At 43.3% G+C, this 17,232-nt stretch overlaps 1 pseudogene; it reads left to right on the forward strand.

Moving 5' to 3' along the window:
• The window catches only part of LOC102828257, an 86,296-nt pseudogene extending 71,435 nt beyond the window's left edge, over nt 1–14,861 (forward strand).
• Nucleotides 14,862–17,232: the final 2,371 nt, after the last annotated feature.

The following is a 17,232-nucleotide window of genomic DNA, read 5'->3' on the forward strand; positions in this document are numbered from 1 at the left end:
ATATATTAGTTTCAAGATTTCCTGATTTTCCACCATTGTAAGGCTGGTGTCCTGTGCTAATATTGTTGTATCCCAGAGAGTAATCTAAAACACGTGAAGAGCAATGTAAGAGCAGGGGAGAAAGCGTATTACTTCAGAGGCGTATACCCTTGACCCTATCTGCCTCCCTGCCACCAGAAACCACCACTTTCTGGAAGCAGGACCCTGAATCATTTGACTTCACAAGGCCCCAAGAAAATCTGGGGCTTTGAAATTCTCTGTTTCCTACTGGAACACTTAAGAATAAAATGGTACATCAGGGATTTGCTTTAAGATCATCTGAAAGAGGACCAATGGTTGGGGACATAGAAGACCCAAGAGCAGCCACAAATTGATAATTGTGGACTCTGGGTTGATGATACTTGTGCACGTGCTTGAAATTGTCTGTAAAAAAAGGGTCAATAAAAATGTTAGGCTTCTAAAATGTATGCCTTTGATACTTCCCATTTCCTCGGTTACTGGGTGCTATTGTTAGCCCACTGATTTCTTATAAACAGCAACAAATTCATGCCTTTGAACTAAAACAAGCCCTTTACTTGTGTCTGGTCCTAACATACGAGACGACTAGGGACTTTTAGGAGCCTTCTCTTGTGTTTTTTTTTGTTTTGTTTTGTTTTGTTTTGTTTTAACAGATAATACGATGACCGGTTTTTTTTTTTTTCCAAAATGAATTCAAAAGCTGCTCTCTGTTCCTCACCAGTCTGAATTGTAGAAAAGAGTACAAAAGATTAGAGTACTTTAAAATAAATCACAGCTAATTATACATACAACTGCATTCATTCAATGTGAACACGTTCAGGGATCTCTATGCTACCAAGTGCCACCTGCTCACAATTTAAATGGGCACAAATTTAGTCCCATTAAACAAAACACAGCGACTCTTCTCCTATAGTGCCACCTCCTTTTATGTCCTCTTTTGGAATTCAGAATTTAATTCTAGGGTCCACTTGTTAGCTCTGGGCCTTTGTCAACTATGCTATACCACAAGGTTGTTTACTAGAATATTTTGCAATCTTGCTTTTAAAATCCTAGCGGGAGAATAGGTTTTGATGAAGTGACTTGTGTTTATAAGAGTCATTCTGGGCTAGATGGTATTTGAACCTGTGGTTTTAGCAATTAACAGACCTCTGGACTGAGGAATGCATGCCCTGGCTCTTGCAGTTCATTAAGGGGGACTGTCTTTTTACTATCTGTTGCCAACAAAAAATCCTCCTGCAAAATGTTATTATGATTTTAGCCCCAGTGACGGTCTCCCCAGATGCCACTGGAATGAAAACTCCACCTTTCTATTTTAACACAGTAAGGTCATCGGAGAGAAATCCATTCATCTCCAGTTCATCGGGAATGTTGAATAGGTCCAAAGGGGTTGTTGTTTCTTTGGGAGCTATGAACGTTAAAGCTGCATTCAGATCAAACATGAGTTTACTGAACCTTTGTTTGAGAAGGCTTCTATGAGAGGCCTCCTCTGCTGTTTCAGAATGGATGGGGGGAGGTGGGGGGTCCTACAACATGAAGTGCACGTTTGCCAATCTCTTAGAGAAATTATTTCCTTCAGATGACGGCTTTGTCTCTAGACATCTGGGTCTGGAGACCCTGATGTTTTTACAAGTTAGGAAACCAGTTGTAACCATCTCTCAAGAAAGGAGGAAGAAGCTGCTTATCTGGCCTGAAAGTCCTTATTTTTACTAATCTTCTTTCCCTCCTTCCGGGGCCCTCCCCCTAGCCACACACACACACACACACACACACACCCTTGCCCTACATTCCTTTCCATTTTGCCCTTTCAAAAACTCCTCCCTCCCTCAGAAAAGCTAAAAATACTGGTGATGCTTTCCAGTGCTCCTCCCTTGTTAGCATCTCAGATGCAGGCTGCAGGCTCAAAAGAAATGTTTCTTCATGGTTGTTCCTGCTCAGGACCTTGTTCATCCATCTTCCCTAGCCCCTGATCTCATTGTACAATGTGTTTTTCAATCTTCGCTGTTTGCTCTCCTGGTGTGGCGCTGTGGGCTGATACATCAGACTACAAAATCGTTTGAAATGCAAGGTTGGTGGTTCAAGCTCACCAGCTTCCCCTTGGAAACTCTAAACAGGGTCGCTATGGGTCAGAATCGACTTGACGGCACTTAACAACAACATCCTTTCTGTAGCGTTGTAAGAACATGCCACCATGTTTGTAAAATACCTAGTATCTATAGGTTACACTAGAGTGCTGGTGTGGCAATGCAGGATAAGCACTGGGCTTATCTGCAAGGTCAGAGGTTCAAATCCACCAGCTGCTCCTCAGAAACCAGGGTCATTATAAGTCAGCACCGACTTGACGACACTAAATAACAACAATAAATAGGGGTTGTGGTGATTCAGTGGCGGAACTTTTGCCTCCTGTGTAGGAAACCCCCATTTGAATCCTGGTCAATATGCTTCATGTGCAGAGACCACCCATTTGTTAGTGGAGGCTTGTGTTTTGCTATGACGCTGAACAGATTTCTGTGGCACTGCCAGATGAAGACATACTAGGAAGAAAGACCTGGTGATTTCCTTGTGAAAATCAGAGTGTGAAAACCCCATGGGTCACCAACAGATCTTAGGAGGAGGGCAGGACTGGGCAGAATTTCAGTGGGGTTGACATGAGTCAGGACCAACTCACTGGCAGCTAGTAGCAACAACCTACCAGCGGGTTTCAAAAAGTTTGTGGAAAACTCCCTATTATCTTTGTATTCCGTTTTCCCACTAACTTTTTGAAGCTTGTCAGCATCCCAAAGGTAGTAGGCACATGTATTCAGAGAATTTAAGCCATTAGTGAATATTCTATTGTGATTCAGGCAAATCCGAAATGATTTCTGCCACAAACCAAATTGTGAACCTCCAAAAGTGACTCATCAAAGGTCTCGGTCATTCTTGTCTTCCCAAGAGTGTTTCCACCTGCAGACAAAAACGCCCTGGGGAGGCCTCTAGGTGAGCTCTGCCGACAGTCCCACGTGTGTGCCTTCATTTGGCTGGCTGACCTGGACAGCTGGCTCTGGTTACTGTGGGGACAATGCAGAGAAGACCCTTGTCACATTCCTCAGGAGTCAGAGGTACAAGCTTTCTAACACATTCCATCCCTACTGGCAAGGCAAGATTGAGAAAGGGACGGTCAGAGGTTTGAAGAATACATAGGACATTTAGAAACCAACAAACTCCTCATTTGACTGATACAGAAAGTGAACTCCAGTGATGTTCTGGGGACTTGCTTAGTTAGGCCCAGCAGGTAGCTGATGACATACCCAAGACTTGGTTTTCTGACTCATGGTTCAGTACCCTAATGTATCTCAAACCATCTTGGGGCAGTGTTGGTCCAGTGATAGATTTCTCACCATCCCTGTGGGAGACGTAGCTTTGATTTCTGCCAGTGCCTGGCATGGGAAGCCACCACCCATCTATCATTGGAGGCTTTTGTATTGCTGTGATGTTGAACAGGCTTCAGGGGGGACTTCCACACTAAGACAGACTAGGAAAGAAGGTCTGGCAATCTACTTCTAAAGATCAGCCAATGAGAACTTTATAACTCCTTTATAGTTCTTACCTTGTGGATGGGGTCAACTTGAAGGCAACTTAAAACATCAATAACTCAGTATTTGAGAGTGCTGAGGCCTAGACCTTTCCCCTTGAGCAAGAAGAGTTTTGACAGGAAAAACTGAAGTCAGTGGGTTGTGTTCTGAGTCCTGGTACAAACCAGGGAAGGAGTCTTATCAAGAGAAGTGAGTGGGGAGAAGAAAGGATGAAAATGCCGCCCGTCTTTCTCCATGCTCATTTCTCTTTCCCCTTAGCGAAGCATAGAGCTCTCTGCTATTTGAAGAGAGCAATTTAGATTTATATTAAGGAATGAATAAATATGATGCAGTGATGAAATCTCATCTGGAGTGATTGCAAATTGCATATGCTAATGATCCTATGGTTGTGGCATGCTTCAGTGCTGGGGTGCGGTGAATAGAACCAGCATCCTCCAAAAGCAGAGAACGTACTGGAAGCCTGGCTGTTTCCCTGCCTCTTCCCCATTCATATGTTACATGTTAGCAAACATCTTGGGCAGTGAGTAAATGGAACCTTCTTTCACATCTCTCAATACTACATCTTCCATTAGTGTTGCTGTTGTTCCAGCTGATGAGTGTTTCCTGTTTCATGGAAACCCTCATACACAGTGGAACAAAATGCTGCGGTCCTAAACCATCCCCACAATCATTTGTGCATCAGACTATTGGGATCCATGGGGCTTTCATTGGCTGATTCTGGAATTACATTGCCAGATCCTTCTTTCTAGTTTGTCTTAGTTCAGCGTCATAGCAATGTGCAAATTTCCACTGAAGAAAGGTGGTGACCATGAATAGGATGCATTAGCTAAGAATTAGAGGTAAAAATGCTACCACTGCCCACTGGCATTTGACATCCTTCAGGTATTTCAGGGTGGTGGGCTTTCTTCCATAAGGTCTTGTGGAATGACTTGACCATTGTATATAAGAATACACTCAGACTATAGGCATTGTCCTGTCTTGCATCAGTTGGTAACATGGCACAGTCATTTTGCTCCCTTTTGCAAATCACAGCCTTAGAGTTTGGGCGCTTAGAGGACAGAATGTCAGAAAACTCTAGTCTCATCTGTGCCACTGTGTAGCTTTAGTCAAGTCATTTTGCCAGAGTAGGACTCGATTTCTGTGTCTATAAAGTGAGAAAACAGGACTGAAGGCTCTACGAGGTCCCACCCACCTCTGAGGTGAGAGATGTACAAAGCCCTCTGTTCACCCTGATTCCGCTGTGTAGGGACGCAGGGTCAGCTGCAGTGATGCCCCTTGAAAAATTGCTGCCTCTCCCAGACCACGTTCTCCACTGCTGTGGAACGACATCTGAAGAACCTCAGATTTGACCCGATTTTAGAAGGAGCCCTGGTGATGCTGTGGATTAAGCGGTGGGCTGCTAACTACAAGGTCATGGAGGTTTAAGCCCACCAGCTGCTCCTGGAGAGAGAGAGGAGGCTATCTGCTCCTATATAGATTGGAAACTCTAGGAGCCGTTCTACTCTCTCCTATGTGTCAGAATACACTCAAGGAAACTGGGTCCTGAGAAACTTCAAAAACCCTTGAGCAAACATGACCTCATCGACGCCAGCTTGTAATGAAATTAAGGTACAAAGAGTTCCGATTCACTTCCAAATTTCCTTTCCTAAATAAATCACAATTATACGTAACTTGTAACTTATTTGGGAAAGGACATGGAGTCCTGGTGTGGCACTGTGGGTTAATGTGCCAGTCTGCAAAGCCGTTTGAATTGCAAGGTTGGTGGTTCAAGCTCACCAGCTGCTTCTTGGAAACCCTCCACAGGGTCACTATGGGTTGGAATTGACTGGACAGTACTTCACAACAACAACAATAACAATGACAAAGAAGGAGGAGTGATATCCTGGACCTGCATGCAGCTCAAAGTCACAGATAAGCTAAACTTGAAAAACCAGATTGCCTTTCCTTGGAGTATTTGGTGACTGTGTACACAGCCCTGCCTCCTTTCCTGTGCAGATGGGGTAGCCTGGCCGTGGGGTGTGGCGTGGGGTGCTGCAGAGTGGTGTGGTGCACTGTGATGTGGTGTGGCATGGGATTGTGGTTTAATAACTCCATTCTGCAGAGCAGTGCAGGCTCCAGAGAAACCTCAGGCCCGAGGACTTGATTCAACCTCTCTGAAAAGAGCAGCAACTCTTCTGTCTCTGTTACTGTTGAGGCTCTGCAAAGATTTTTTTTTTTTTAAACATTTTGTGGTTTGTAGAAACTTGAAAACCACTGCTATGTCGTGAAACAGCTTTTGTTAAAAGTAGTGTGACCTTACACAAGTCGTTTGATTTCCGTGAACTTCATTTCCCTTATCTGAAATCAAGACGAGTCAGATATTCTCAGCATCTGCCAGAGTGAACTGAGGATTAGTTAGAATTGTTCAGTCCTAGCTTCATGCCACAAACATGTATTGGAACCTACCATACTGGGCTCCAAGGGACACATGGCTCGTGAAGGATATCACAGTCCAGCTAGGAGGGAAATTCACAAATAAATAAATATGGGGGACTAAGTTCTTCCAAGCAGAAGGATATAGAATATGCAAATAACCAGGTAAAGCACTAGCCCACTGCCATTGAGTCAATTCTGATTCATATCAATCCTATATAGGATTTCTAAGACTAAATCTTTATGGAAGCAGGCAATTTCATCTTTCTCTCTTTGAGTGGCTGGTGGGTCTGAACTGTCCACTCTGCTTACCTTATCCCACAGAGTCACCAGGGCTCCTTGTTAAAGCACTATACAGAAGTAGATTTTAATTATTGTTTTTCAAGAGCCTAAAGATTTGGGTTTGAAACCCGACTTAACCCATTTATCATTGTGACTCTAGGCATCTTACTTAACTTGTACCTTAATGTTCTTATCTGTACAATGGGTATAATAATGAAACCTATGCCATAGGTTCATTGTTGTTGTTGTTAAGTGCTGTCAAGTTGATTCTGACTCACAGTGACCAAGTATAAGGTTTCTGAGAAGCAGCTGTTTAGTTTGAACTGTGGACCTTGTAGTTCCAACCAACTGACCTACCTTGCAGGTGTGTGCTTATTGTATAGCACCACAGCAAGACTCCATAGGGTCATTAGGAGGGCTAAATGACTTCTTGTTAAGTGCTATCGAGTTAGTTCTGACTCATAGTGACTTTTCATAGGGATTCCTAGGCTGTAAATCTTTTGAGGGAGCAGGAAGCCTCGTCTTCCTCCCAAGTAGTGACTGGTGGACTTGAACTGCCGACCTTGTGGTTCACATCAAGTGCTTGTGGTGTAGAACCACCATGGGCCCTAAGTGACTTAATACATATAAATGTGATTAGAACAGTGACTGGAAGCCAGTTAGCACTCTTCAAGGATACTTGCAAAGGCTAGTGGAGAAATTCCCTCACCTTTCCATTCCATTTTTCCATGACCATCTAGAAGCTTCCTTATGTAATGTTTATCATTGTATGATTTCTCCCGTGTATGGCACTGTATGGCACGCTCCCTTAATGATGGTGTCCAATGTCCTGGTTCATTGCAGTGTTTTGTCAGTCAACCTGCATATTTTGCCTCCTGTCCTGTGTTGTGAGTCACCAGAAGATGCATCTTGTGCTTGAGCAGAAAGACAGGGACACAGCCTGTCAAAGAAGGCCAAAGGGCCTCTGTCTCTGTCGCGTTTTGATTCTCTTGTTGTCTCCCTCTCTGCCTTTTTTTCCCCTCCAGAGGTTAAATCGGCACTCTTCTGAGGTTGAACAAAGGCTCTGCTTTGCAGAAAGGATTTTTCTGTCTCCCGTGTGTCATCTGCCTTTAAGGGTGTAATTTGTTTCTGATGGATTCTGGGTGCTCCCTGGAGAAGGCATTGTTGATGGCATGCAGATCACTCCTGTATTGATCACGGATGTCACTGTGCTATAGTGAGGCAATGAAGTCATTCTCCTCATGTTACCCAAGCCAGTGACCTTGAGGCCGATCGGATAACTGAGGTGGATTCCTGGTTACAGAATGCCCTTGCTTAAAGGTAACTCGAAATGAAGGTGACTCATTAAAGAAACGATGGCACATAAACTGCATCCCTTTTGGTGAGAGGCAGTCTGTATTAAGCTCAGAGGCCACCCAGTCTATAGTGAGACTATTTGGTTTTCAAGAGTTCCTTTATCTGTGCTCCCCTTTTATCTTTTCTCGTTAGATCTCAATTCTCTGCTAAACTGCCATGGCTGTGTATAATATTGTCATTGTGAAGTTCAGAGCAAAATCTTAGTTAGGCCTCAGAGCTAGTTGACTGGTTTGCTTTTTCTCTCCTTTTTCTTTCCTTCATTCAGCGGTGAGACACTGGAGATGAAAAGATTTTTAATACAAGAAAGGAAGTAAGCATTATGATTAAAATCTGCATGTGAAAAGCCCTTGTTAAAAAAGGAATCATGAACTTATGTGCTTTGCAATGCGTTGACTTTGGATAAGCACATCAGCCTTGCAAATAAGAGTTTTTAAAAGTCTCTGCCAGCATCTCTGCTGTTATCTACACTGGGTAACACGCATTGGAATTGCTGGAGGTCTTAAAGAAACAGATGTTGAAAGACTAGTGGGCTCAGGTTAGGAGATAGAAGATAGGTTGGAATGGTTAGTTTGGAATCATTTGTTAACAATCAGGTGTTTTGATGTTTGTCAGTAATAGCAAGTTCTTTGATAGTGCCAGTATTGTCAGTTTGTTACACTGGGGTAGCTTGTATATAGCTATGATGCTGGAAGCTATGCCATTGATATTTCAAGTACTAGCAAGATGACCTATGGTGGATAGATTTAAGTAGTGTTTTTAGACTAAGACAGAGTAGGAAGGAAGACCTGACAATGCACTTCCAGAAAGTAGTCAGTGGAACATAACAGAATATTGTCCAGTACACTGCTGGAGGATGAGCCCTCTAAGCTAGAAGGTCCTCAAAACACACAATGGAGACAGCAATGGCCTGGAGGCTGCCAGTGGTTTTAAAGATGGTGAAGGACTGGACAACGTTGTTGTTCTGATGTATGTGAGTCTCGGTGAGTAGGAGCTGCCTTGATGGAAACTAACAACTGTCTGAAACGCTCTCATGTATTAACTCATTTCCTCTTCACAACTATTTCTTATGGACATTTGATATCTGAGAAAAATGAGGCTAAGCGATTTGTCAAGGACAGTTAAGCCCAGGCATTGGCTTTGGTATCGGTCCCATCCCCAGTGAGCATTATTCCTGTGCAGGAAGAAGACATTTAATTATTTCACAGCTTATTACCAATTGTGCTAATCTGCAGAATTGCCACTTGCTCACCGCTATCGGTTGGGAGATCACGTTATAGAATTCATATGTCATTCCAGAGTTGCAAGACTTTTTTTCCCCTCAGAAATCTATCTTTTTGGAAATCTCTTTTTTTTTTTCTTTTAATGTATCCTTGTTGATTCCAAATTAGAAAATCATTTCTAAAATACAGCTACATGTTCCTTAGAGCCCTTCTCTGAGACTCTGAGACTAAGCAGGGACCTGGCCTTTTTGGCAGAATAAAAATATTTTTATACTCTGGCATTTGGTGAGGCCTGTAATTTAAAGAGTAGGCTAGCAGAGAAATAACTTAGACATGTTTAACATATGCTAGCATTAATGAATTTGTTAAGCACCTAAACTCATAGTGGACACTTAAAATAATCTGGACTAGACTTTACATTTTATAAAAGATACTGTTGGTATTAGTTGTCATCAAGCTAGCTGCAATTCATGGTGAACCCAGGTACAACCCTGTGACACACTGCCTGGTCCTGTGCCATCTTCAGAACCATTGGTATGCTGCACTTCCTTATTGGGAACACTGTATGTTTTGAGTGCCTTCCAACATAAGGGCTCATCGTGAAGCATTACATTGGACTGCATTATGTTATGACCCATAGAATTTACATTAGGTAATTTTTATTAGCCAAAGTAGATCACTTGGCCTTCCTTCCTACTCTTACTCTGGAAGTTCTGCTGAAACCTGTCCACTATCAGTGTGACCCTGCTGGCATTTGAAATACTATTGGTGTAACTTCCAGCAACAGAGCAACCAATGCCCAAGCCACCACAGTACAACTGACAGATGGGTAAAAGATACTAACAATCTGATATTGGAAACAGGAGAGGTGCTTTTGTCCTTCATTGTTTATCACAAGTAAAACTTCGTATAACAATAGAAACTCCTTAAGTTGTTGAAAGGAGCACCGATGTCTCTATGGGTTAGGTGTGCAAGGTGGTGGTTCGAAACCACCAGTCACTCTAAGGGAGAAAGGGGAAACTACTCCGGAAAAAGAGTTATAGTCTGAGAAACTCTACATCGGGTCACTTAGGAATCGACTCGGATGGTAGGTAGGTAAAGACGTGGCCAAGTCAGACTTAAATTGGACTGAGTTAGTAATTGAGTTTGTGGAAATTATAAACGAAATTGGTGTTTTTATAAATGTTCAACTAGAATGTTTATTGAATGGAGCAAGAATGATGTATTTTTGATCTGCAGTAAGTACATGTGTTGAAACCTGTCCAAGCCACAAAAATGATTGGAGAGCCCATATGGAATCTAAAGCTCTGCAGAGACATCCTATATGGCTTTTTGCTAATGAATAAACATTGGCCTGGTATGTGTTCCTTAAAAGACTAATTGCAACTCTTTGGCAAAAGTGTTCTTTTTCACTGCTGTGGGGGAAGTATTCTGCAAAAGTCGTTAAAGGAGAGATTGTAGACCTAATTTATTTCTTAATGGGATGGCAGAAATAATTCAGGTATGTATATATTCTCACTCACTGCCATTGAGTCATTTCTGACTCATAGCGACCTTGTATAGGGTTTCCGAGACTGTAAATCTTTGCAGGATCAGAAAGCCTCATTGTTCTGTGACAGAGCTACTAATGTGGTTAGCACTTAACAATAACACCATTAATTAATATTTGCTTACACTTCTGGTCTTAGGTAAAATTTATGCACAGTGAAGTGTCTACATTTTGAGATTCCAAACCCCTTATCATGATACAAGATTGCCATAGAGTACTAAACCTCACAGAGTTCACTTCTGCCCCTCCCCAGTCTGTCGCTACCCTCACAAACCCTAAAGGCCAATGTTGACATGATGAAAAGCTTCAGAATGCCCAAGGACTACTGAACTAATTTAAGTGGAGGGGAGACACAGAAAAAGGTCAGTTGCTGCTCTTTTGTTTGTGAGAACGAGATCTTAGTGGGTACGTGTGGCTTCTGCATTCAGGCCTCCTGGATTTGAATCCTGGCTCTGCCACTTACCAGCTGTGCAACCTTGGGTAATGCAGCTAGTCTCTCTGTGCTTCACTTTCCTCATTGATAAGGGAAATGATAAAAGTGCTGCTTACTTTATAGGGTTGTTTTGAGGAATAAATAAGTTAGACCTTCTAAAGTTCATCGGATAATTCAACATGGGTTTCGATCTGAATTCTATCTGTTGCTAACTGCTACCTCGGGCAAGTAATTGAATCATTTTGTCCTTGTTGTCCTAATTTGTAAAATCGAAATGAAACCATTTAGCAGCATTGTGGGGGGAAGGATGTTAAAGAAAATAATGTGGAGACTTGGTGGCATGTTTGTTGGACGACTAACTGCAAGGTCAGTAGTTTGAGCCCAAAAGCTGCTCTGAGTCAGAAAGATGAGGCTAGGGGCTTCTGTAAATACTACAACCTCAGAAACCCGACACAGGTTGCCACGTGTAGGAACCGACTCCACAGCACACAACAACAAATAAAATATGTTAATCACTTAATCTCTAGCAGACAGTTTTTTGGGTTTTGTTTTACATCTCTTGCTTTTGATGACCTCTTGACTTTTTGAGAAGCACTGATCAGTGATTTTGTAGAATGTCCCTCATTTGGGTTTGTCTGATACTTTTCTTATGATTAGACTGAATACTATCGATTTAATTGCATCACTAAAAAAAAAACACATGTTTTAACTCCTAACCTCTGTGTCTGTGGATATAATCTCATTGGGGAAGGAGTTGTTTTTGTTATGCTGATGAGTCAGGATTAGTGTGGAGTGTGTTTTAAGACAATTTCCTATAAAAGAGTCCTAACCACCCAAGAGAAAGGCTAGAGATATGGTTAAGAGTGATGTCAAAACACATGAACATCTCCAAGGAACCAGGAAGCAGAAACTGAAGAGACAAGGATCTTTCTCCAGAGCCATCACACTGAAACCCTTCCCCTTCAGATGACTGTTAATTCAGACCTTTAGCCTCCTAAATTGTAAGGAAATACAATTCTGTTTGCTAAAGCCATTCACTGGTGTTACTCTGTTATAACAGCACTAGGAAACTAAGAATTGGGTATTGAGAAGTAGGGGTGCTATTCTAACAAATACCTACAACGTGAAAGTCATTTTGGAATTGGGTGATGAATAGAGGCTCGAGGAGTTTTAAGGTGCATTCTAGTAAAAGCCTAGCTTGCCTTGGAGAGAGTTGGTAGAATGATGGATGTCGAAGGCAGCTCTGGTGAGGACTCAGAAAGAAGGGGGGAGGCGTGTCATAGAGGAAGTCTTTGTCATCTCAGAGCACACATAGGGAGCCAGCAACAGAACGCTGCTAGAAATGTGGACATTAAATGTTGTTCTGGTGGGACTTTAAAAGAAAATGATCATGTGATTGGACAGTGGAGGAAGGGCAATGCCTTCTATACAGTGGCAAAGAACTTGTTTATGTTACCATCAAATGTTTGGTGGAAGGTGGTGGTGGTAGTTATGTGCCGTAGAGTCGATTCCGACTCATAGTGACCCTGGACAAGGTTTCCAAGGCAGTATATCTTTACGGGAGCCGAAAGCCTGATCTTTCTCCCACGGAACAGCTGGTAATTTCAACTGCTGACTTTGAGGTTCGCAGCCCGATTCCTAACCTCTATGCTACCAGAGCTCCTTTTAGTGGAAGGTAGAGCTTGTAAATTATAAACTTGGGTGTTTGGCTCCAGAGATTTCTAAGCAATATCTTAAAGAGTCTGTGTTGTTTCTGTTTGCTGCTTATAGTAAAATGTTAGAGGAAAGAGATGAAATTAAAAATGAATGGTGCAGCCCGTTTTGCTGTGGCTGCTCGTGGCCTGCTCTCCTGGGCCCGTGCCCTGTGCCTCCTGCCCACTCGCCATGGAGTCCGACCCCACCACCCCTACAAAGACGCCATCTTCAAGGTTCTGAGAGACCTGCAGCCTGTAGTCCGGTCAGGCCGTCTCACTGCAGGTGGAGTAGCTGCTGCACACTCAGAGCTGGCGGTACCAGGACTACCTTGTCTTCCACAGTAAGACTTACGGCAACGTGCTGGTATTGGACGGCGTAATCCAGTGCGCAGAGAGGGGTGAGCTCTCCTATCAAGAAATGATTGCCAACTTGCCCCTCTGCAGCCACCCCAACCTGTGCAAGGTGCTGATCATTGGAGGCGGGGACGGGGGTGTCCTGCGGGAAGTGGTGAAGCACCCCTCCGTGGAGGCTGTGGTCCAGTGTGAAATTGATGAAGATGTCATTCAAGTCTCTAAGAAGTTCCTGCCAAGTATGGCTGTTGGCTACTCCAGCTCAAAGCTGACCCTCCACTGGGTGACAGTTTTGAGTCCATGAAACAGAACCAGGATGCCTTCGATGTTATCATCAATGACTCCTCAGACCCCATGAGAGCCTCTACAAGGAATCCTATTACCAGCTCATGAAGACTGCCTTCAGGGAGGATGGCATTCTCTGCTGCCAAGTGGCTACACCTGGACCTCATCAAGGAGATGCAGCAGTTCTGCAAGTCAGCTCGTTGCAGTGGTGTCCTACTGCACCATCCCCATCTACCCCAGTGGCCAAATCAGCTTCATGCTGTGCAGCAAGATCCTGAGCGCCAACCTCCGGGACCCTGTGCAGCCACTGATGGCACTCTTAGGTGGAACAGAGGCAGCTGCAATGCTACAACTCAGACGTGCACCGGGCTGCCTTTGTGCTGTCTGAGTTTGCCTGGAGCTGCCGCCACCACCATCAGAAATCTCGGACCAGGGAGCTTCCGGGTGTCCGGGCCTCCCCAGCCCCACACAAGACCCTTTACGGACTCTCATCCACCAGCCAACTGTTACCAGCCCTAGAATGCTGCCCATCCTGCCCTGCTGGGCAGTCTGTCTGTCTCTCTCTCTCTCTGTGGCGTCCAGCCTCCAGCGTATACCAACTGTATACAGCACGTTCTCTGCCTTCTGTCCCCTTGCTCACCAAACGTGTATTTATAACAACAACAACAAAATGATTGGTACAAAATGAAACCAGAACTTAAAGATTTAGGAAATTCTGTTGTACGAACTAAAAACATGTTTAGTAGGAGGTTCACCAGAGGACATGGCCAAACAGTCTTCTGTTAAAGAAATTAAGCCTGTGACTGATGGATTTAACCAACTACCAAAGCAGAAAAACCGTTAATGTAGACTGAAGAAGACAGAGAAAGAGGAAAAGTAAAGAATTCTGGCTGCTTCTTGGAATTCTACAGGCAGAAAGCAGGTCAAAGGAGTAGAATCTGTTGTCCTCCAAGAATAGAAAAGGACCATCCCTGGAGCAGCTCAGAGATCAGCAGATCTGTTGGAAGGAGCATGGGCAGTAGGACCTTCTCAGATTCAGAGTAGGGCTATGATACCCTGGGTTTCAGAGAGTGCAGCCACAGCCCCCTCAGTTTCAAAGAGTTGTTTCTTCATCACCTTGGTTGTGTTATGGTGTCAGGCGGATAAGGCTGATGACAGAGCTGAGGGGGTGTGGCTGTCATGCCCAAGCATCAGATAAACAGGGGTTTCTGGGGCCATGGGGCTGGAGTTACATTCCAATGGACAAGGAGAATGTGGATTCCCAAAGCCAGAGGTGCATAGTTGCTGCCCCTGTGGGTCTGGAAGATGGAACTGAAGTCTAAGGCTGAAGGGCCTCTACACAGATCCAGGGGGCATGGCCAACAACCACAATCTGGAGGACAGGGCCATTGTCCAGATGGTCCCAAAGGACAGAAAACTATTCTCAAACCTTGAGAACTAACATCATAATTTGTTTTACTACATTTTGGATTTGCTTGCTACCTGTTATCTCTCCAATTTCTCCTATTTATAATGGAAATATCGATTTGACCTGTTCTACATTGTACTTTAGAAACAGATTACTTGTATTCTAGATTTCACAAGTTTACAGATGAAGAGGAATTTTGCCCAAGATGGGATATGCTTAATGTCTCACCCATATTTGATTTAGATGATTCAGAAAATGAGCTTTTCGACTTGGAGTTGCTTTAAGACTTTTGGATTGATGTGATGGGATGAATGTGTTTTGCATGTGGCTAGAAAATGGATTGAGGACAGGGAGGGAGGCAAGGGTTGGAATGTTATGGATTGAGTTGTGTGTCCCTAAAAATATGTGTTGTAAATCCTAACCACTGTGTGGTTATCATCCCATTTGGGAATGGCTTGACTGTAATGTTCATGAGTCAGGATTAGTGTGTTTGTTGTTGTTGTTAAGTGCCCTGGAGTTGGTTCAGACTGATAGTGACCTAGTATAGGGTTTCAGAGGAGAGTATGTTTAAACTAATCTCTTTTAAGATATAAAAGAGATTAAACAAGCAAGAGAAAGAAGCGTGATGGGGATAAATGGATGCCAAGACACATGGAGAGCTCCAAGGCACCAGGGAGAAGATGCTGAAGAGATGAAGCCCTTCTTTCAGAGCTGACAGAGAGAGAGGCTTCCCCGCAAACTAGTGCTCTGAATTTGGACTTCTAGCCTCCTAAACCGTGGGAAAACAAATATCTGTTTTTTAAAAATCATCCACTTGTGGTCTTTGTATCATTAACAGCAGTAGCAAACCAAGATGCTGGGGTTATAGGTTTTGGGAAGGCAGACCAGAGATAAAAAGTGCCGTTTTTGTCACACCATATCCAGGGTACCTGCGCCTTATGTGCGTATCACTGCTGAGGAGACCCTTGCCATCTGGTTGGGATACCATTTGTTAGAGCTCTCTGCTATAAAGTTATTCTTTTCTCCCTTTCCCATACTACACTTTCTGGAAGAAAAGCACTGTGCGCAGCCCATGTGTACCCCTCCTTGAGGGGTGGGACGGTTACTTCAGTTCTTTATACTTCTTTTACTTGGGAGATCTGTTTCTTTCACCCCATTTATTAATGTACTTGTATCGGTATGAACTCATGAGTATTTATTCTATATATTAGGTCAAATCCAATATTATGTTGTTGATTCTATTGCTCAGATTGTTTTGACTTTGCCATTGGGGGATCCCATTCAGTAGATTCCTGTGTCCCTTTGACAAAAGTCCATCTGCCTTTATTTAGTTAGCATTTCCTTACTTTAGGTCTAACAAGGAACTTCTGCCTCATCTTAGATATTTACTGCCCCAGCTTTACTCTCAACCATTTCTCCAAGAAGCCTGGGCAACTTTTACTGAAGAATGTTGTTAGAAAACAAAAGCTAGGTACTTACGCTCAAGAATTTCTAGTTCCCTTCCAAATACTCACCTTGTGCAATAAGACTAGTGGTCTTTGAGTGGATTCCAATTCATGGTGACATCTTGTATGTGAGAGAAAATCTGTGTTCCATAGGTTTTCAATGGCTGATTATTATTATTATTTTTTAAAGTAGATCTCTTGGCCTTTATTCCAAGGTATACTTTTACCTCCAACCTTTGAGTTTACAGCTGTGTACTGTAGTGTCTGATTGGAATACCTAAAAGGGCTTCTAGAACTTGCTCAATGAAACAGGCTTCTTGTGGAACCCTTGTAATGTAAAGGACTGTAGGTGGAATCCTGAGCCCCATCCAGAACCTTCTGAGGTGGGACATTTCCACTTGAAAGGCATGTGGACCAGCCCTGAGCAGCTGGAGGAACAGAAGATACTTCCTGAAAGAAAAACTAGCAGGAAAAAACAAAACAAAAACAGCGGTCTGTTTGATCGGTACAAGAACAAGCAAGCTGTTCACAGCAGAACCTTCAAACAAGCAATCACGTCGTTTCAGGACAAAAGCCTCTCCAAGACTGAAACTCAAGGGCAACATTTAAGCAGGCCTATAAGCTTGCTGGTGACCACATTGGTCTACATGTGAGTGGAAATGGGGGAAAGTTAGTAATGAAGACATGGGCTGAGTTCGACCATGTTCCATAGACTCTTACCAACCTCAAGATGAGAGAGAAGAGGAAGGGCTGGTTGGTCTGAACTTTGAGGAGAGCTGGGGGCTCATGAGCCCATGAACACTGATCTATCTATGGAGAGCTAGAGCTGAGAGTGAAGTGTCAGCTGATATGAAGTTGGGGGAGACACACGAGAACACCCAAACTTGCAGATCATACCCATTAGACCTAACTTCGATGATTTGATGACCAGAGCTCGACTAAAGGAAGATAAAGAAATGTGATAAATTTGGTAAAATGTGTAAATTTATACAACTTGATTTTGGCCTATACTTATAGATGTAGTAGCTCAAAAATACCAGCAGAGAGGGAAAGAGTCTTCACATGAAAGATAAAGTCTATTTCCTTCAGTATATACAGGGATAATATAGATGGGCAACTTAGACATTGGCTACCTAAAATGGGTGTGGGGAGGCTATAAAGGCGTGAAGTGACTGGCTTACAAGTTTTCAAAAGGGAGTTTAATCTCAGA

This window comes from Chrysochloris asiatica, unplaced genomic scaffold, assembly GCF_000296735.1.
Source record: "Chrysochloris asiatica unplaced genomic scaffold, ChrAsi1.0 scaffold00040, whole genome shotgun sequence".
Taxonomy (NCBI): domain Eukaryota; kingdom Metazoa; phylum Chordata; class Mammalia; order Afrosoricida; family Chrysochloridae; genus Chrysochloris; species Chrysochloris asiatica.